Here is a 20,984-nt window from a genome sequence, read left to right as displayed (position 1 = left end):
CGCAACGTATCTCAAAATTTTAGGGGTGGAGGTTATGATTCTACATGAGAACCTCTGCTTGGTATACCTAAGGTCCCCTATTTGATCTTCGGCTGAAAGATATTAGGCAGCTAATGCTGGAGAAGACCGTAGAAAACCACTACTAGTGAGAGCAATCCTAGATGGACAAATGTTCTGATTCTCCAAACCAGGGGTCCCCAACCCACAGTCCGTGGACCAGTACCGGTCCGTGTCCTGTTAACAACCGGGCCGCACAGGAGGTGAGTGGCGGGCAAGCGCAGAGCCAGCTCCAGGGAGCAGGCGAGGTAGGTGGTCGCCTATCACCCCCAGATGGGACCGTCTAGTTGCAAGAAAACAAACTTGGGGCTCCCACTGATTCTGCATTGTGGTGAGTTGTATAATTATTTCATTATATATTATAATGTAATAATAGAAATAAAGTGTACAATTGTATCATTCTGAAACCTCCCCCCCCCCGGTCCGTGGAAAAATTGTCTTCCACGAAACCGGTCCCTGGTGCCAAAAAGGTTGGGGACCACTGCTCTGAACAGTCTTGTATGTTCATAAAATTAAAGTAAGAATGAGAGCCAGTGTAGTGTAATTGATTGTCGAATTAGCTTCTAAGAGATGTGAAACCCTTCTCTGTCATGGAAGTTCACTGGGGGACCTTATGCCAGCTGCTCTCTCTCAGACTAACCTACCTTACAGGGTTGCTGTGAGGATAAAATGGACGAGAGGAGAATGACGTAAGCTGTTTTGGGACCCCACTGGGAAGAAAGGTAAGGTATAAGGTGTAAGTAAATAAATATAAGTAAACAATTAATTAGACAAACCCCACAACATTTTTGTTGTTTTAAAATAACTGAATTTCTAGAAGAGATTGTTTTCTGCCCCTCTCCTAACACAAGAATAGGGTCATTTCACATATATGATTGGCAATTTTTACTTATTTTGTTTGTTTGTTTGTTTGTTTGTTTGTTTGTTTGTTTGTTTGTTTGTTTGTTTGTTTATTTCTGTCATTTATAGTCTGCCTTTCTCACTGAGACTTCAGGCAGATTACACAGTGTGAGATCAGTACAATCAGTATCAAGGACATTTCCATACCGTGTCAAGGATATTTCCATAAACAATGCCATAGGGTAAATAAATACAAGTTTACAAAGACAGAGCATGAGCAAAAGTCCAATACAAAGTTGAAAAAAATGCTGAAACAGAGCAAAAGCAATTCTAGGACTAACATTAGACAACATAGATCTACCCAATAGAGTCATACTTAAAGCAACAGGTAGTACAAAGGAGCATATATTTAAAGCAACAGATAGGACATAAGACAACATAGTGGTGAAGTCTATGGTCCCCAACTCATTAGTGAAGCATGAGACCACCTCTCTACAATACAGCCCTCCTATCTAAGTAAAAGCCCTTTTGAATAATTCAGTTTTACATTGTTTGTGGAAGGCCAGGAGAGTGGGGGCTCTCCTGACCTCCTCAGGCAGGCCATTTCTTAAGGTGGGAGCCACCACAGAGAAAGCCCGTGTACGAGCAGCTGTTGATTTCGCCCATGTGCAAAGTGGCACCTGCAGGAGACCCTGCTCAGATGAACGAAGCTGCCGTGGAGAAGCATAGGGAGGGTGGTGGTCCTGTAAGTTTGCTGGACCAAGGCCGTGAAGAGCTTTGTATATGATAATCAATATCTTGAATTGAGCACGGTAACTGATGGGTAGTCAATGGAGTGACTGCAGGATGGGAGTGAGGTCCATGCTCCTGCTCGCTCCTGATAACAGTTGAGCCACAGCGTTTTGCACCAATTGGAGTCTCCTAGTTAACTTAGATGGGAGACCTATGCAGAGTGCATTACAATTGTCAAGTCTTGTGCAGACGAAAGGAAGTGCTTCTTCACACAACAAGACATCAACTTACGTAATTCACGACCACAAAATACAGTAGCCACTAGCTTAGCTGGAAGCTTGAATAAAGTTACGGAGGATAAGGCTTTTAGCCATTATATCCAGCTGGAACAGTAGGGGATGGCCATTCCTTCAATCACAGGAAAATCCAGCTGCATTCAGAAACCAACTCCTGGACTAGATGGGCCTCGGTCTGACCAAGCAATGCGGAATAATAAACCACCCAACGGAGTGCATTTATTAAGAGAGGGTGGTCACTTGAACGACATCCTCAGAAATTGTTCTGACAGCAGATCTAGAATTGGTGGCCCATGGCTTGCCGGACAAGGCAGTACCAGAATTGTAAATACGGCCGCTGAAGACAGCAACGTCTCAGCAGTCCTCTTAGCAGAACTGACAAGGACGCCTTCTATGGTTTCTTGGGGCAACACTAAAAAGATAAATTCAAATGGGGAGGAAGAACTCAAAGTGCTCAACTCCTTAAAGCATCCCCAAGTAATCCACATAGAAATGTTTAGGGCAGGCAACGCCTCTGAAACTGGCTATAATGGAAGCGGTAGAATCAAAGAATCATAGAATCATAGGGTTGGAAGGTACCTCTCGGGTCATCTAGTCCAACCCCCTGCACAATGCAGGAAATTCACAACAACCTCCCCCCCCCCCGCACACACACACAGTGACCCCTGCTCCATGCCCAGAAAATGGCAAAACACAATAGGATCCCTGGCCAAATTGGCCTGGGGAAAATTGCTACCTCGATCGGCTTTACCATGGGTGTGAAAAAAGGGGCCATGAGAACTAAGCACTGACGTAACCCTTCTTGCCCTCCTTCTGATGATCTGTCTGGGTTCAAAGAATCAGCATTGCTGTCAGATGGCCATCTAGCCTCTGCTTAAAAACCTCCAAAGAAGGAGAGCCCACCACCTCCCGAGGAAGCCTGTTCCACTGAGGGACCGCTCAGTCAGGAAGTTCTTCCAAATGTTTAGCCAAAAACTCTTTTGATTTAATTTCAACCCATTGGTTGTGGTCCAACCTTCTGGGACAATGGAAAACAACTCTGCGCCATCTTCTATATGACAGCCCTTCAAGTACTTGAAGATGGTTATCATATCGCCTCTCAGTCGCCTCCTCTCCAGGCTAAACATACCGGTAGGAGCCTTTCACCGCTGAGCTACTTGCCCAAGGCATGTTGTATCACAGCATTATTTTCTTTTCACAATTCTCTTCTATCCTTTAATGTTTCAGGTGTTTCTGAATTCTCCTCCTGGATTCAAGGATAGATATTTTGCAGTACGCTGTCAGTATGTTTGCAGTTAACTGCAAACGCTCAAGTGTGGAAATCTCCTGGCACATTTTTTATAGCAGACTTGTGTATCCTTCCGACGGCTTCTGCTACCGATGCACGAGAGATCCTGCCAGAGGCTTAATGAGAAACAACTTGGTGTTGGGAACAAAGCTCTCAATTATGCGCAAACTGAAGACATTTTCCCAGGTGCCGTAAGCAAATGCAGACTGGTTTTGTTTCCTATGTAGCTTTGAGAAATTGGACACAAGAACTATCACCGTACTGCAGCTACTCAGCTGGTTCGAGGAAAGTTTCAATGAGCCGACATTATAAAGATTCTAGCTTTCAAACGAGTTCTACTCCACAGTTCATATCAATGCAGGCATGGTTCAAACGGGGTAAATACTTTCATTCATTAGCCAAATCCATTCAATACTTGTGGTAAAAAAGGATGGATTCCTCCCTCCTTCATTGAGAAGTAATTAGTGAGACAAGGGCAGGAAAGGGGGCAATAAAAGGCTCATATTATTATATATTGAGATTAACAGCCCTTTATTATAGCAAACATATTTACTGGAAGGTGGAAGCAGACAGACAGCAGACAGGCTCAACAGTAACTAATTTATACTTGCAGCAACCACACTCACTTTTAACAACAAGCAATACAAGGTAGGCAGCTAGAATCCTTCATTTGCATGAACTATATACAAAGTAACTACTTGCAGCACAGTGATTGGACTATAAGGCAACAGTTATGATTGGCCGTTACCAGCACAAAAGACCAATAGTCTTGTAGGCCTCAGGAGCCTTCGTTCCTACTCAGGGCCAGTGCCAGAGTTTCTGGTGCCTGAGGCCAGGGGTAGCTTCAGGGCTGTTGCCACGCGTGCGCACACCTGGACTGCATGATGATGTCAGTGCGTGTGATGTCATCACGCAGCATGCTGCTGCAAGCCACCCCATTGGCGCAGCAGGCAGCTGGGATGGCGCGCACGGTGTACTCCCAGCCCTCCTACTCAGTTGCCCCATGCCGCCCCGGCTGCCTGCTGAACCTGGCCCGCAGCTGTGTGTATGTGGCGGCGGCAGTACGGGGCAACTGAGCGGGAGGGCTGGGAGACTGCCCATTCAGACTGGCCCATGCTGCCACTGCCAGCACATGCTCCCGCCCGGGCACAGCAGCTGCAGGCCAGCTGCGGCAGGCAGCCATGGCAGAGCCACCAGCTCCGTGGTGCATGGCCCTGACCCCGGCGCCCCCTCCGGCACCTCAGCGCTAGAGGAAGCTGCCGTACCCACCTCCATGGATGCGCTGGCCCTGTTCCTACTTAAGCAATACATAACACATATGTCCTGTGCATCCCAAAAGGAAGAGGGGCAAAAAGGAGTCCCTGACTACAATTCCCTTAAGTCTGTTCTTAAAGCCACAAACCCTATTCCCTATTGGTATCTGTTGCCAATACGTAAGCGTTTCTAAGCACAAGGACATTGAACAAGTTTGGGGTGGGAGAAACTGAGACTGGACTAAAACAGAGAGGGCAATTCCTGCTGTGCATGTGTGTACTGGTAGGTATGAAAACAAATATATGCAAGACTTTGGATTCTCTCTCTGAGAAGGTGAGGCTGCAGTCTTAATCCATAACTCTGCATATAATTTTGCTTGCTTCTATTTTCAGGGCTGTATATTCTTTGTCCACTGTGTATTTCTCATTATAATTTTCCAATTCTACTGTGACAACCCAATATGACCGCATTGGTATTACTGGCATTCATTTCAAGTAGATGTTTAGGCTGGATTTATTATGCCTCCAGTTTGGTCCTTTGGACCACAGGATACGGTTACCAGCACTGCCTCAGCAAATGGCAGGAGATATTCAGGACACATCTGACGAAGAGAACTGTGGTTCTCGAAAGCTTATGCTACAGTAAAGTTGGTTAGTCTTAAAGGTTCTACTGGACTCTTTTGCTACTACAGACTAACGCGGCTAACTCCTCTGGATCTATGAGAAAGGGGAATGTGATGTCATTTCTGGATGACTTTCTAGGAATTTCTTCTAATATCTACGGTAAATACCATAGAGACATGGGGAAAGTCCTAGAGCATCACTATGGAAGCCATTGTCTGCCTGTTTTTCTCCCCCCTTTCCTCAATTTCTCAAGGGCAGAGAATTGGAGCTAAAAGCAGGGGTTTCCCCTCCTTGTGTGGGCAAAGGGCAAGTCTCCCATGGGATCACAATCACTGTACACAAATTCCTAATAAAGGATCATCAAAAGAATGGCAAAGAAATTAAAACTCTGTTTCCTTCAGGGTAAACTCTTTTGTTTTGCAGAAGTCTACAAAAGCTAGAAGATAAATGCTTACTGCCTAGGAGTGTTTCCAGTGAGTGGTTTGACAGGGAAAATATACCCCTTAAAGCATATGACATGTGATTTGTACTGAAGAGCAAGTGAGCATGCTGAAAGGCCATTTCTTCCAAAATCCCTCTTTCCAGGCTGCGCAAGAGGCCTAGTTTCTCAAGTAATACCTTCACCTTTCTATTGAACCCATCATTTTCGAGCACAGGCTAATCTGGAGGCACGGAGATTTACACATCACTCTTGGCGCATCCAGATGAGAAGAAAATAGATATACAAGACTTTTGCATCTCTAAGCAGCAAATGGAATTGTTCTCCAAAGGTCCTAGGTGTGCTTAAGCAAATGAACCTTGAAGGGAAAAGGTTGGGAGGGAAAAAAATCACACAAAAGTGGGATGGATAGCTTTTTGTCTCTGATGCACAGATGCATACACCCAGATACGCCTTAGAGACTGTTGTATAAATCTCTCTGTTATGAAGACGTAATGGCAGCAAAATATTTTTCTTTCTAGCAATGCTATGGAATTTGCATTTAAAGTCCCATTTTGCAGTAGGCAAGGCTTCTCTTAGGATCAACTGCAGAAGGCATTTCATGAAACAAAAAACACAGATATATCCAGCTATTATTGCCAGAAAGTCAGGGGGAAAAAACCTCACACAGGGCTTAGCTCCAGCTAAGTGCTGCTAGGTTCCATTGATTACAGTGCTTTACATGGAGCTGACCTTGATAAAAGTTCGAAAGATTCAATGAGTGCAAAAATGCTGCATTCTGATTACAGGAAGGGGTGGGTTGTTAGGAGCCTTGTGTGATTTCAGAGTCTGCATTGGCTGTAAGGCTCAATTAGAATTAGGGATAAAAGTACATGGCATTTGCATCAAGGTGTCTGTGTATGAAGCCGTTTGCATTGATTCTATTGTAATCCTTACAACGACCTTCTAAGGTAGGTCATCATTATCCTCATGTTACAAATAAATTGCAATCTGAGCAGAGGGTTGATTGAGCACTCCTGGGCATAAATCTTCTTTATCACAGTGGCTTTGGGGGCACTAGAGAAAGAAGGAGAGAGAGAAGGACCAGGCAAACTGGCTATGAGTGCTGATAATGAGAGGGCTGGTGGTGAAAAAATGACTTTCTGTTACTTGCCCTGAAACCTTGGGACGGGATGGGCAAGCATAGACAAAAAAGCCTGTATTTGGATGTCTTGCTATGAGCCATGGGGCCTCTTGTATAGATCTAGTTACACCCGCCCAGATCCATGAAGGTAGAACTCGACTTAGAACTTGACTGTACTATTAGTTCTTGGTGGGTTGAGTCCTTAGAACTACAGTTGTTTTAAAACAGAATTTTTTGGGGGAAGTCACCTTGATCAGACTCACCTGGATAGCACAGGTGAGCCTGATCTCGTCAGATCTCAGAAGCTAAGCAGGGTCAACCTTGGTTAGTAATTGGATGGGAGACCTCCAATGAAGACCAGGGTTGTAGAGGCAGGCAAACCATGTCTGTTAGTCTCTTGTGATGAAATCCCGCCAGAGGTCTATATACATCAACGATGACTTGAGACCACTCTCCTCCTCCTCCCTAGATCAGAAATGGCAGTCCTTTTTGCAGAAAATGGCCAGGCATCTCAAAAGCCCTATTTCTTCAGATGCAAATCCCACTGAATTCAGTGCAGCCTCCTTTTAAGTAATCGTGCTTGGAATTAGACACAAGGTCAAAAGAATGATAGAAGGTCACAGGCAGAAAAATCCTATTTAACTGGAGTCTTACAGGACTGGAGGCAGCTACGGACTGTGCTGGCCAATCTAGTAGCAAGCAGCAGGTCACTGAATTGCTCTGCTAATTGCTTTGAACGAGCTCTCTAGTTATTTCAGGGGAATTTCATCGTGTGTTTTTTCTGTGAAAGGCGTAAGCCCTAGGCAGCACAAGTTAAAGTGAATGCACCGTACAATCTGTGAACACTTGGTTGTTCTTTGTATGTGTGATAAGTAATTCTTAGGTTATATTCAGTGCATGTACAGCTGAACGGGTGATACCATACATTTATCCAAGCACTGGTCTTTGTTTTCATTTGTAAAGCGAACACATTGGCTCCTTACAAACAGATGTATGTGCACTCATTGTAATGTGAACAGGGCTATAAATAATGAGGTAACTTTTTGTACCATTTACTACAGGAAATCACCAAAGGAGGGTAAAGACTTATTCATAGAATTATCTTTTGGAACTGGAAAAAATGTCTACAGTGCCATGTTCGGCACATTGACTTCAGTTTTCAAAGCAGATCCAGTTTCCTAAATCTAAAATGGAAATGTCAAAGGTCTTTAATGCTGGGAATCTAGAAAAAGACTCCCAACACTTATATTTTAGATCATTCCAAAACATAACATTGCATAACACAGTAGATCACACTATCTTGTTGAAATGTTTGGAGACAGAAATAGAGGCAGGAGATATGTGATGGATTGGTTTGAATTATTCCTTATGGACAGGGTTACTAGTTTGAGACTAGATATTCATCATTATAGGATTTGTTCTGTAGGGTTCCACAGGGTGCATGCGCTATATAAAACCATTAGGAGAAACCATTTATAGTTTTGGAATTATATGCAATCAGTATGCTGATGGCACCCAGCTCTACATCTCTTTGTCCAAATCTCTTGGGATGAAGTGTAGCTTATGTATTATCAGGAACTAGGCAGTGAATGTTTTACACCTATTCCGCAGTCATGCCATTGGCTGTGCATTATTTCCCTAGTTCAAGTCAAGATACTGGCCACGTACAAAGTCCTTCATAGTCCTGGACCCTCATATCTGCATAACAGCTAGACATAGGCACGAACAGAAAAAAAGAACCCGAACATGTTGTTTGTTGTTTGTTGCCATCCACGAACAATGAACAACAAACATTGACAAACATGACCTGTTCACGAACATGTTCATTGTTCATGGGGGCCATGAGCAGGCTCTCCTCCAGCCATCAAGATCCCTACCACACCACTCTCAGAAACCTTACCTGAGCAGGCAACAGGAAAGGTACCAGTAATAAATAATAGCTTGGCCCAGAGCCTGGCAGCAGCCCTGGAACTTGAAGGGGTAGATCCCTATCCCACCACACACAAAGAAAATTCAAGCTCCAATGCACTCTTCCTGTCTCTCTCTCAAAATGACAACAACAACAACTGCCCCCCTGCTCTTTGCTTCCTTGTAACAAATTTGGAGCTCCACACTTGAAAGGAAGACCTGCCTATCAAGCTAAATTACAACAGCATGAGTTCAGACAGAGTTCAGGCAGTCCTTGCCTCTGGTTGCCAAGGGAATTGATTACAGGTGCCAGGCTGTCTGGCTTGCCGAACGGCAACGAACGAGGCTTGCAACAAACACCTGTTTGTTTAGAGTTTGTTTAGAATGGGCCTCCCAAACAGCTTGTTCATGAACACTGATTGGGCTGTTCATGCCTTTTTTTAGTTTGTATTGCTGTTGGTGCCCATCTCTAATAACAGCATCATGAGAACTTTGCTCATCTGAACCCGGCCTTCTACAGGAGCCTCCCTGCAAATGGGCAAAATCAACAACTGCCCATATATGTGCATTCTCTGTAGTGGCCCTCACCATGAGGAATGCACTGTCTGAGAGGTAAGGAAGGCTTCCACACTTCTGGCATTCCACAAACTATGCAAAACTGGTGTTCAAGAGGGCATTTTATAAAGAAATCGGTCTGCATTATAACAAGATGGTTCAGGAAGACATTTCAACAGACAGAATGGAACTGTGGACTATGGCTGTATTATCTGTTGCTGTATGTCTTTATCTTACTCTCACTACACTACAGTTCTAATTTAGGTAATATCATTTATTGAACACCTCACGTCAAATGCTTGTGCCTTGTTTCAGATTTCTGCTGTCCTAGTCCTATTACATTGTTTATTAGATGTCTCCTCATCCTATAGATGGTATTAATTTATGTTATATAATCCAACTTGAGTCTCAGTGAGAAATGCAGACTGTAAATGAATGAATGAATGAATGAATGAATGAATGAATGAATGAATGAATGAATGAATGAATGAATGAATGAAACCACTGGCTGACCAACTGGTTTGTACAGACTTTATTTAAACAATTTGCTGCTGAGTAACATGCAATGATAAGAGGTTTGGTGTGTGTGTGTCAACTAGGACTCCCATGTTTGTGAGGATGCACAACAAAGAAATACATGATGCTCCCATACTGTTTCAATACTTGGAAAGTAACCCGTCGAACAGATTCAAGCTGCTCATGAACAGTCCAACTGTGCAGCGCAAAATCCGCTCCCTTCTCACAACCGGCGAGCAGAATGTGTGCTGAATTGTTATTTGAATACATCGCGTATAAATAGGGGATCATTTCTCAGGCACACATTTTATAACAATAAAATTAGTTGGCTAGGAGTGCTTTAATGTGTTCATCCTTGGACTTGTTAAATTCTGGGTTCTCTACCTTACTGTGTGTTCCTGCTTCATAGAAGAGGCAGAGATTGTTGCGGTTTGGACCCCAAAGACTGAAAATTTCAGAAATGTTCTGGTTCATCAGCATTCCATATTCTACTAAAACATATCAGGGTGCTGAGGGGCGGATTCAATGTCCCTTGGGTAATAACTCTCTTCTCTGAAATGATTTCTTTCCTCAGCTCTTCTGCTTATCAGCTAAATTAAGCATTACAGAAAAATAATAGAACAATTTAGTTTCTGATTCTCCTGGTTTCCAGTAATAAAGATTACTAATGCTTCATTCTGAGGGCACTGAGAAGCTCGTTTAAACTTTTTTCTCATTATGCCGACAATCCATTTAATTTGAAAAGTCCAGGTTCCTTCTTAATTTTATTAGCGCTCGGCCCTTTCCCAGAGTGTCTTAATCAACACACTCATTATTTGTGCTAGCTTTTAAGAGTAAACCAGTTATTTTTCAGATAATAAAATAAATTGCAACCAAAAGAAAAGAAGAGAATAAAAAGGAAAAGATTCTGGCACTACCAAACTTCCGAAGAGGCGACAATTTCTGCTGGTTGGCAATAAGTTATTTGTGTGTCTGCAGACTCGTTTGAAGCAACCTCTGCTCTTTGCTGTGGGTCAGGGTTGCGTTAATTTAGAGCAGAACCACAAGTGACAAAAGGCACAGATTAGACACTTGTCTCAAGTTTGGACACTTCCCTCAAGTTTTGGCGGGAAATGTAGGCAGCTTGGCGGAATGTTGGACAAGTGACAGTTGAAAAGTCCATTGGACAGCAGTCGGAGAGCCAAGCTGCAAGACCAGGACGCCTACATTTCCCATCAAAACTTGAGAGAAGCTGACAAGTGTCCAATCTGTGCCTTTTGTCACTTGTGGTTCTGCTCATAGATAACCGATCTCCCAAGAAAAGCATGAGGGAATTAGTATAAGTGCCAAGAGAATTTTGTGTTTATCATTCCAAATGTGCCAGTTGTATCTGTTAAAATGAAAATGGTACGGAAATGTGGAGGAGAGTATTCTCATATTTATCTCTCCCCTTAGGAAATGATAGCTGAGGCCTCAATTTTATCGAGCAACACAGGAGATAGACACGTTACAAACGTTACTGGAGATGAACACATAATAAAATCAAGGCAGGCGCAGAGTCCCTGCAACCCAAGGGCGGAGACAGTGGTATAGCCACACTGCAGCCACTTGTGTTGCTCCCTCTACTAAAATATTAGAACCAATGAAGTTTTTGAGCACAAGCAGTAGATCCAAGGCAGACACAATAAAGCATTTTTTCAGAGTAATTAATTAACCTGTGGAACTCATTGATAAAGGATATAACAGCTTTGAAGCGGGATTCAACAAGTTCTTGGAGCAGAAGTCCACCAATGGCTAAGCTGGACCTCTATGTTTAGAGGGAGCATTTTCCTTTTGAACTATCGGTTGTAATTAATCAATTTAAATCCTGTCTCTTAGGTTAGCCTGTTCATGGCAGCTAACAAACCAAAATTGTGCTGGTGAGTTGTGTTAAATCAACACAACAGAAAACGGAAAATAGGCTTATTGCTCTGGATTGAAGCTGGTTGCTCAAATTACCAGAAAAGGACAAGTAGTAGTAGTAGTAGTAGTAATAATAATAATAATAATAATAATAATAACAACATTCTATTTATATACCGCCCTTCAGGACAACTTAATGCCCACTCAGAGCGGTTTACAAAGTGTTATTATTACTCCACAACAATCACCCTGTGAGGTGGGTGGGGCTGAGAGAGCTCCAGAGAACTGTGACTCACCCAAGGTTACCCAGCTGGCTTCGTGGAGGAGTGGGGAATCAAACCTGACTCTCCAGATTAGAGTCTCGTGCTCTTAACCACTACACCAAACTGGCTCTCAAGGAAGAGGAAACGGCAGCAGTCTTCAATTGTCACTGTATGTATGGGCATTGGGTTTATCATTGCCAATAACAGAGAAAATAGATGGGATGGAGCCAATCTGTAGCCCCTTCCTTTGCCAGCACATTCTTCTAAACGCCATTTCCTTGGGGAGGCACCAACAGGAAGAGGCTTGGGTCTTAGAATAATAGAATCATAGGGTTGGAAGGTACCTCCAGGGTCACCTAGACCAACTCCCTGCACAATGCAGTGGCCCTTGTACATGGCCCTTCTAGGCAGGGCCAGCGCCAGAGTTTCTGGCACCTGCGGCCACTCGTGCATGCGCGCTCTGCGCGAGCGCGCACCACAAACTGCGTGATGACGTCATCGTGCAATGACATCATCACGCAGCACAGGATAGCTGGGGCGGCACACGGAAGCTGCTCGGTGCTCCGCACACCGCCCCAGCAGCAGCCTGACGGCTTCTGCACCCAGCTGGGGTGTGTGGGAGCAGAGGAGTGTGCAGCGGAGCTGGCGTGGCTGGCTGCAGCTGCTGCTGCAGCCAGCCAGCCCCATGCTGCCGCTGCCGCTGCCGCCACATACCACAGCCAGGCGCAGAAGCCACGAGCCGCTGCTGGGGTGGTGTGCGGAGGCTGCTCCATGCTCCGCACGCCACCCCAGCAGCAGCCTGACAGCTTCTGCGCCCAGCTGGGATGTGTGGGGGCGGAGGAGCGCGCAGCAGAGCTGGTGTGGCTGGCTGCAGCCAGCCAGCCCCATGCTGCCACTGCCGCCACATGCCCCAGCTAGGCGCAGAAGCCGTCAGGCTGCTGCTGGGGCGGCGTGCGGAGCACGAAGCAGCCTCTGCGTGCCACCCCAGCAGCGGCTCGCAGCTTCTGCACCCGGCTGGGGCATGTGGCGGCAGTGGCAGCATGGGGCTGGCTGGCTGCAGCAGCAGCTGCATCCCAGTCACACCAGCTCCGCTGCGCGCGCCTCCGCCCCCCAACACCCCCTCTGGCGCCTCTCCAGTGCCCTTGCGCCCGAGGCCACCACCTACCTGGCCTCAATGGGCGTGCCGGGCCTGCTTCTAGGGTACTGGTTTGGCCACTGTAGGAAATCAGATACAGGACTAGATGGGCCTCTGGTCTGATCCAGCCAGCTCTTCTAGTGTTCAAAAGAAGTCCAAGAGAGTGGAAGGAGGTGCTTCTCTTGTTTCATTTTGGGTGACAATTTTCTTGCCAATTTTTCAGAGCCAGAGCACTTTGACACACTGAAATTAGAAGAAGCTGTGCAGCAGAGGATAAAGGGTAAAATCATAGCTTCTTGTGCCTATTGTACATATTGCCTCCTTTTTCACTATGATACTCTGTCTTTTGTAACTCCCTCCTAGACAGTTTTTCATTTGCTTTGCTTTTCAGTTCTGCAATCGTAGTCCCACTGCATTGGAGTCTTTGCTGGAGAATTGAATTATTTTTTTCCTATTCTGTAATCTGCCTTGGGTTTCAGTAAGAAAGAGGGTCTACAATAACAATAGCAATAAATACAACAAAAGTCAATGGGGCCTACAAGAATTGCACTATAAGGCTGCCCACTGTTTCCAATGCAATTTCCCCCACAATTCCACTACTGACTACCTGTAGTTACTCTGAATTCATGAAAAAATAGACAAAGCCAGCCAGAGGCATGCCGGGTATTCAAGGACGAGAAGGGAAACAGAAGTATAGGAGGGTATCACGGAATCAACTCAAAGGAAACTAACCAGAGGAATCAGCCCAGAGGATAACTATGTTACCAGTGGTGTCTATTAATAATAACAAATGCAGACATAGATTTTTGTTGAATAATGAGTTTTATTTTGCCTTGAGGTTGATTTAAGGTGGATATGAATGCATGATACTGATTTTTGTCTTAGTTTTCACGGCTCTTTTTTGGAGTATTCAAAGAAAGCAACCCAGTTGCAAAGCAATTTGGCACGGTGATTATACCATTCGTGCCACTGCCATGGCTGCGCCTCCTCGCCCCATTTGTCTCTCGCTTCCTCTCGTTTTTTGTTTGCAGACAACAAATTTTTCCAAATGACGTTAATTAGAGTTTTCTTTAATAACAAATGTGCAAAATCAGCCAACACGCAAATCCCGGGTCACGAACTCTTTTCTTCACGTACGGAAAATAATGGTGGCCAATGAACAGCATTCAAATGGAAATGTTTGCAATCCCAGACCTTAATTGGCTGAATAGATCTACAAGGGAATGAGGGATTCTCTTACAATCAAGATGTCTCCTTGCTAGTCTTCAATGCAGAATTTCTAACAGATGTCTTTAAGGGGCGGGGGAGTGGGGGAAGTGAAATTAAAAGGATTTTGCAAATAGCCTAATCTCCTTCTGTGGATGCATGCGTACATGCAAAAGACCGGCACACTCCCTCTCCCGCTGCTTTGAAATCTTTGACCAAGAAAGCATGGGCCACAGGTGGCGATTTAGCCAGACATCTTTAAGCTGTCCAAAAGGAATTTCTGCCCTGATCTTTTGTGCAAATATGTGTTCTTCAACGACTAGTAACAGTTGCTTTGCCTTGTGTGGAAGAACAATTCTTCCCCAATGGAAGGTATCGCAGTTTGCATGACATTAATTTCCAGCCTCCTGTGTCTTTCCACTAACACAAGACACAAGAAAGAAAATAATGTAAAGCCCATTCCTTTCCTTCTCACACAGAAGAGAGGCATTTTTTTAAAGTATTGTTGTCTGTTTCCTGTACGTGTGTAGTTGTTTGTGATTTTCGTGATCTCTCCAGCAGTTAGCGACTTGTATGTGGTTTTTAGACTTATGCATTTCTTTTGTCGTTAATTACAATTAAAAAAAAGGAGAGTTTTGCAGCTATCGTAATTAATATGAAAATGCAACAATTGCCCCATCTGAACAGGCTATAACGAAAAAGCCCCATGATTTTCATTTGTTTTGCTCTGGTTTCTTTCGTTATTTCGTTACTATTCTCCACCTCTATTGTTTCTGCTTTTGCAAGGCAGACATTATTTTTCTCGTAAGGACTAGAGATGGGCACAAATCGAATTACGACCCAAAAAAACACATGAACCAGGCCGGTTCATGGTTCGCAAACCAGTGGTTCGTGGAAGCTCATTTCCATGAACTTCCAAGAACTGGTCTACTGGTTCATTTGGGTCATATTAAAGGGGCAGTTTAAATGGCCATTTCCCCAGGGAAATGGCCATATAAACTTTTCTTGCCACTTGCAAGAGGCAGGTCCCTTTAAACTATCAGCTGGCAGGTGACAGGGGGGGGATCCCCCCTTGCCGCCTGCCAGCTGATAGTTTAAAGGGACCTGCTGCTTGCAAGAGGCAGGGCTCTTTAAACTACCCAAACCCCATCCCCACCACCACCCCACCACCCCCAGCCCCACACTTATCTTGCCCTGTGGGCCTGTGGTGTCCTCCCTCTCCTCCCACGAGGGGTGGGAAAGCCATTTTTGGCCTCTTGCACCATTGCGTGGGCCCACAGGGTGGCAAAGGAGGCTAAAATTGGCCTTCCTGCCCCTCAAATGGCTGCCATGGTGGCCATTTGAGGGATGGGAAGGCCATTTCCGTCCTTCTCTGCCGCCCTGTGGGCCCACACAGCAGTGGAAAAGGCCAAAAATGGCCTCCCACCCCTCGCAGGAGGAGGGGGAGGACACTGTCAGCCTGCAGGGCAACGTAAGTGAGGGGCTGGGGCTGGGGCTGGGGTTTGGGTGGTTTAAAGGGCCCTTTCCTGCCTTGCAAGTGGCAGGTCCCTTAAAATATCAGCTGGCAGGCGGTAGCGGGGATCCCCCCTGCCAGCTGATAGTTTAGAGGGACCTGCCGCTTGCAAGACAGGAAAGGGTTCTTTAAACTGTCAAATGCTCCTTTCCCTGCCGCTGCTGAGCAGCCAAAAAGGGGCATTTAAACCCCATGAACCACAAACCATGAACTGGTTCGTAAACTTGCCCCAGTTGGTGCCAGTTTGTGGTTCCTGGTTCGTGAAAACCCATGAACCTCATGGTTTGGTTTTTTTTGCAGTTCGTGCCCATCTCTAGTAAGGAGGACACAGAAAGAGCAGGGGAGGGGAAAGAGAGGCTCTAGACTTTCTTGGCTGACTGCAAGCTGTAGCTGCTAGGATTACCCACGTGTGTGAAGTATCCAGTACTGAAATAATTAGAGTGGGAGTTTGCTTTCCTCTCTCTTTTTTGTGTCTGACGTCCTGTGCCAAATTTTCCCCACAGTCTGCACTCCCCTGCTTGTCTGCTGCTCTTTAAACATTATTCCTCATCTGAGCAAATTTGCCTCAAGGTTCTCCTCCTCCTGCTCGCCTGCCCACAAGCCTTACCCTCCTTGTGTCACCAAATGGCCTTGCCTTGTCAGTTGGCCTCTTCCTTATGCTACTTTTCTTCAAATGCACTGGCTGCAGTGCTGTCAGTGTGACTGTTTGGAATTAGAGGTGTGCTATCTGAGTCTGCAACCAGGTAAAAAAAGATGGAATCTTTCTGATCTAGCTACATCTAGCTTTCTTGAATCAAATTAGAAAATCCCGGATCTGAGCTCTGATCAATAACCCTGGATAAATTTGGATTCATCTGGGTAAATCCAAGAAACATGGCTTCAGCCTCTTGCTTGGTGGTAAAATCAAAAAGAGTCCAGTAGCACCTTTAAGACTAACCAATTTTATTATAGCATAAGCTTTCGAGAATCAAGTTCTCTTCATCAGATGCCTGATCAAATCAGTTTTGATCAGGCATCTGATGAAGAGAACTTGATTCTCGAAAGCTTATGCTATAATAAAATTGGTTAGTCTTAAAGGTGCTACTGGACTCTTTTTGATTTTGCTACTACAGACTAACACGGCTAACTCCTCTGGATCTATTGCTTGGTGGTTTCTCTGTCTTCTTCAGCATTTTTTTCCAAGAGAGAAGAGGGAGGGGGGAGGGGGGAGGGAGGAAGCAGGAGTGAATGGCCAATCCATGCAGGAGCTCTCCTTGTCTGCCTGCCTTCAGTGATTGACATTGGTTCAACTGGGTTAAGTTGCAACAGTGTCCTTTGCTTCAGTTTGCTTTGGGCGGAATTCTGTTTTGACACGATTCTCTGGTTTGGTGTTGATTCTCTTGCTTCACTTTGTTTTGGGGGGGTGGGGATTCCATTCCCTTGCTTCAGTTTGGTTCTGTAAGACTCTCTCATTTGGTAGTGTGCCTTTGTCCAGTGGCTGCCTTGCCCCTGTGTTTTTCCGCCTGGGTACAAGCTTGGACATTTTCCCACCATAGGAAAAGTGTGTCTTTCTCACTGAGCCTCAAGGGGGAATACACAGTGGAAGTCAGTACAATCAACAGCTGGGAAATCCAGTAAACAATACAAGAGGGTTTGGATGGTAGAAATCTGAAAGCAAGCAGAACTCTAACACAGAGCTGAAACAAAGGGCCAAGCTACACATGACGAATGACACTTGAACGGCAAGTGGATTGAGTGGAGGGCAAGTGAACAGGGAGAAATACACTTGCCATTCAAGTGTCATTCGTCATGTGTAGCTTGGCCCATAGCCTCAGTAATTAAATTACCTAGTAGGAGCATATTTACTGCAACGGACGGTACGCAGTAGCATAGTCTACAGTCCCTATCCCTTTAAAAAGCATTTCTCTGGACCCAGTCCTTACAGTGCAGCCCTTCCACTTGTGTAAAAAAGCCCACCTGAATAATTCAGTTTTGCATCATTTGCAAACAGCCAGGAGAGTGGGAGCTTTCCTAACCACCTCAGGCAGGCCATTCCATAAGTGGGGGCCACAATAGGGAATTCATGTGTATGGGTAGTTGTTGATTTTGCCCATTTGTAGGGTAACTCCTGAAGAAGGCCCTGTTCAGATGAGTGAAGCTGCTGAGGTGGAGCATAGGGAGAGTGGTGGTCTTGCAGGTATGAGGGGGCCAGGGCCATGAAGGGCTTTGTATATGATAGTCTAAACAATGAACTGAGCCCGGTATGGGTAGCCAGTGACTGCAGAATAGGAATAATGTTCCGCTTTGCTACCAATAATGAGCTGTGGTATTCTGTACCAACTGGTGTCTCTGCGTAGACTTCAAGGGGAGACCTATGTAGAGCGCATTAAAGTAGTCTAGTTTCAATGTTACTGTAGTGGGGGTCCAGGTGATCAGATCATCTGTGTCAAGGTAGGGAGGCCATCTTCTGGGCTAGACTGAGTTGGAAGAAGGCCTTTTGCAGCTATATTAATTTACTTCTCAAGCAGCAATGCTAGGCCCATTATAACCCCTAGACTCTTAACTGAGGGCCAAGCTACAAGTGACGAATGACACTTGAACGGCAAGTGTATTTCTCCCTGTTCACTTGCCCTCCACTCAATCCACTTGCTGTTCAAGTGTCATTCATCACTTGTAGCTTGGCCCTGAGTTAGCAAGCGTCAGTTGAACCCTACTGAAAGCAGAGAACATAATGCTCTTCAAGATCTCTGCCTTTCCAACCAGCATCCATCTTGTCTGGTTCAGTTTCAACTTGATCGCTTTCACTGGACCTCAGCCATCAGGCAGCTAGCCAAGAACCCTACTGCATCCGGCAGTGGTTTGGATACTGAGATAAAGAGCTGGGTGTCATCTTCATAATGATGACATCTAATTCCATAGTTATGTGTGATTTCCCCTAAATGCTTTACATACATATTAACAACAACAACAAAATTCAAGTTTTTAAGTTGTTCTTCAGGACAACTTAATGCCACACTCAGAGCGGTTTACAAAATGTGTTATTATTATCCTCACAACAATCATTCTGTGAGGTGCGTGGGGCTGAGAGAGCTCTGAGAGTGCTGTGACTGACCCAAGGTCACCCAGCTGGCTTCAAGTGGAGGAGTGGGGAATCAAACCTGGTTCTCCAGATTAGAGTCCTGCCGCTCTTAACTACTACACCAAACTGGCTCTCTGTTGAATAAAATAGGGATTAAGATTGTGGCCTGTGGAACCCCACAAGATAATTCCAACACTGAAGATTTAAACCGCTACAAGGCACATTCCCCGATACCTACTTCTGCTCTAAACTTAAACTTTTAGATGGCACACACCTTAGTTTTACACTCTCAGCTAAAACAGCTTCTTTAATTGAAGGACTTCAAATTTGGAAGCAGATGAATTTTCCAGATCTTTCACTTCCTGCATTTGTTAAAAATGAAAGAAACTATTCTCCAGAGGCAGACAGAAGATCTGTAACCTTTTCCCCCCACTGTCTAAAGGATATATATGTCATTGTCATTGTTACCATAATGCTTATATAGTACTTTCCTACCTTTAAAAAAGAATCTAAGGATTTCATTGAATTTTACACCCTTAAACAGTGCAATCCTAGTGGGGGGGGGGTTGAAAAAAAGGTTAGGGAGTCAACTAGCCACTAAATGCACTTCTATAACTTATACCAGTGCAGTCTCACTGTGGCCACCACCAATGGAACACTGGCACGTGCCCCATGCTCGAATGGGAAGGGGCTGACCCAGGGGTGCAATTGGAGCACGTCACCAGCTACAGATCACCTTCCACCGTAGCGGCAGCCAAACCATCTCCTGCCGCCCTCCCACTACTACATAAACTCCCTAAGGGCCTGTGCCTCTGCCTCTTCTGAAACACTTTAGGCAGTGCTATGGGTGTGCTGGTGACCAGATGTCTCCATCATGGTGGAATTGAGATCTGCCCTACCCAGGTTTGCAATTTTGCAATATATATATATATATATATATACACTTTGTACATGCATTGTCTTTCCAAGATGTTCTTTATAGTCCACCTTTCTCACTGAGAGTCAAAGTGGAAAATGTGACTCCCAAATGTGCATACAACGCATACAACTGCCCAACAATCAGGGATGTATCAACGGAAGTTGAGCTAAAGGAATCCATTGTATGAGATGGACAATTTGGATTAGAATGCCATATCCCAAGGAGAATTCCTCTGGCAGAGGAACTCGGAAGCATCCCTAGTTCCAGAACATCTGGCATGCATCTGTACTACAGATTAACCATCATTACTCCTCCAGGGAAACTCGAGAACTTGTCTGTTGGAGGGGCCCAGGCGTTTTGAGCACAGAATTATCAGCGCTCTCGTCAAACTATAATTCCTAGAAATCTCTGCGGGAAACCATGAAAGTTAAAGCTGCTGGTGAAGTTTGTACTCCTGCAGCTCAGAATATGTGTGTCAGAGCTTCAAAGTGAAACGAGGTTCCCAGCTGCTAATTTCTGCTCTGTCTCAGTTCATAAAACCCGAGAGAGAGAAGAGTTCCCCCTCCTCTCCCACTCCATCAAGTTATCTGTCCCTCCAAGTAGGAGTCAACGGTGGCAGAAGGGAGAAGTCAAAGAAATGAAAGGATTCGTGCAGTACTCCTCTGTTCTCATTCTAATCCCCCTTCCCACCCCAGTAGATAGGACGGGTAGTATCTGTAGTTATTTTGGGGGATGCAGGCTTGAATCCAGAATGAACATTTCCACAGGAGCAAAAATTTCTGTCAATGGGCCATGATTTCCCCATCTCCCTCCTCTTACAGCTCTTTCCTCCACCTCCCTCCTCCTACAGATACTTCCTCCTGAAATCCTGTTTTTGAATGAGAGGGGACCACAAATAACTGTATTTCAGAGGGCATTTCTGACTGCCATGGGAAGGGGGAAAGTAGAAAAATAGCACTCCATGAACATAAATCCCAGTACCCCCAGAAATATTTGTCTGAATCCAACCTGTAGTTCTCAAACGGCCTGACATCCAGTTGGAGAAATAACATCCCAGCCACTCTCACACTTGGATTTCCAGGCTAGGCCAGGCTGTGCCCGGCAACCAGCAGGAGGTTCAGGAGTGGGGAAATGAGGGGGGCATGTTGTCCTGCACAACACTATGTCACTTCCAAAGAAAAGTAGAAATGACATGTGGTACCAGGGAAGGGCAGAGCTTGGAGAGTGGAGGGAGCTTAGCCGGGTGTGATGCCCCGGAAGCTGCCATTTAGTCCAGATTCTGTAGTTTGGAGATCCGCTGTAATAACAAGAGAACTCCAGGCCCCACTGGAAGGTTGGTAACCCTATCACTACGTGTGAACAATTAAAAAGAAATGAC

The sequence above is a fragment of the Eublepharis macularius genome, chromosome 8, assembly GCF_028583425.1.
Source record: "Eublepharis macularius isolate TG4126 chromosome 8, MPM_Emac_v1.0, whole genome shotgun sequence".
Classification (NCBI taxonomy): Eukaryota; Metazoa; Chordata; class Lepidosauria; order Squamata; family Eublepharidae; genus Eublepharis; species Eublepharis macularius.
Note: the sequence above shows the minus strand (reverse complement) of the source record.